The sequence below is a fragment of the Gossypium arboreum genome, chromosome 1, assembly GCF_025698485.1.
Source record: "Gossypium arboreum isolate Shixiya-1 chromosome 1, ASM2569848v2, whole genome shotgun sequence".
In the NCBI taxonomy this organism is placed as follows: domain Eukaryota; kingdom Viridiplantae; phylum Streptophyta; class Magnoliopsida; order Malvales; family Malvaceae; genus Gossypium; species Gossypium arboreum.
In genome coordinates this window covers 100,000,302-100,002,084 of record NC_069070.1, presented here as the reverse complement: position 1 = coordinate 100,002,084, position 1,783 = coordinate 100,000,302, and positions in this window count along the sequence as shown.

Here is a 1,783-nt window from a genome sequence, read left to right as displayed (position 1 = left end):
ATGGAAGGAATTTTTGGAAAGTTTAGTAGTAAGGGTATTTTGGTCATTTAGTTATTAAAATGAATTAAAAACAAAATTAAAAGCCAATTTTTGTCCATCTTCTTCATTAGGCCGAAATTTCAAGGGTTCTCCATAGCTAGGGTTTGTTTCAAGCTTCCAAGCTCCATAGTAAGTGATTCCAAGCCCCGTTTTTAATGTTCTTTACGTTTTTGGAATCCCGGTAGCTCGATTAATCTTATGTTAGCAATAATTCAACCTAGGGTTTATATTTGGAAAAATACCCATAGGTGAAATTTGTGTATTTTGATGTTTTATGATAAAATATGGGGTTTTAAATTATGTTAGACAACTTGTGCTACTCGGTTTTGAGTGAAAACAAGTAAAAGGGCTTAATCGACAAAAATACCTAATAGTCACAAGTATATGTTAGAGAGAGAATTTGATGTTGCCATAGAAGGGAAAAATGATCAGCATGTTATAAAACATAAGAATAAGGAATAAAGTTTAATTCCCGAGCCTAGGGGAAAAAGTGTAATTATGCAAAAGTTTAGGGCAAAAGTGTAATTTTTCCAAAGTTCGTATTAAATGATGTTTTGATGAATGTATGTATTAAATAAGATTAATTTGGTATTATAGATCAAGAAAAACGAGATTCAAGTCGTGATCGAGGAAAAGAAAAGATTGTGGACTAAATTGCAAAATCTTTATATTTTGGTACCAAGGTAAGTTCATGTGTAAATGTAGTAACATAATTGTCATTTTAAGCAATTTAATGTTGTTTATATGATATGATGCTGATTATTATCATGAAATATTATGCTTTGTGGTTATTGTTGAATAATATGTAATTATGTGAATTACTGGATGAGTATGAACTATCACCGAGTGTCGGTTTCGATATTCCGTAGAAGACGGCGAAGATGTGAGATCGAGGAAAAAAAGCCCGTTTGAACCTTACGAATAGATTAGGATACAAGTGACATGTCACTAGGATGGTTGAGCATCCGAACTCGTGGAGTTGAGTCCGAGTTCACTTATGGATGCGAATGTCCGAACTCGTTGAGTTGAGTCCGAGTTCGTGAAATGTAACTAGGCATCCGAACTCGGTGAGTTGAGTTCGAGCTCACTTATGGATGCGAACGCCCGAGCTTGTTGAGTTGAGTCCGAATTCACTTAGGGGCGGGTTACATGATTTCTTGATTACATATGAGGCACTTATGTGCAAATTATCCGTGTATCCGAGTTCTATTCCGATGTGTTCAACGGGTGAAATTTCTAGTGAAATGGAAGAAAACTTAAGATGCAAGGACGTTTTGGTAAGTGTTGTGAAATGGACACTTTGGACAGGTATGTTCTTAACCCTCGGGTTGAAAATAGATACAACAACGATAAGGTGGTAAGATGATGAATGATGTTTAAAGATGTGATATATGTTTTGGTGGTGCCATGCTAAAGTTGTTTGGTATATTTGTATTGTTATGTTACTTGTTATTTACATATGAACTTACTAAGCATTTATGCTTACTCCTTCCTTTTCATTCACTGTAGTTTTGAACAAGCCGGCTCAGGAATCGGGACAGGTCGAAAGTTCGATCACACTATCCAAAGGACTTTTATCTTGGTAAATGGCTTGTACAACTACTTAAGTATGGCATGTATAGCAATATACCTATTTTGTGTAAATAATTTTATGATATGGCCATGTTTGGTTGAGAAAATGTTTGATATTGATAAGTCATGGTGATGGCTAATTTAGATCATGTTTGATATCATGGAAGTTTAA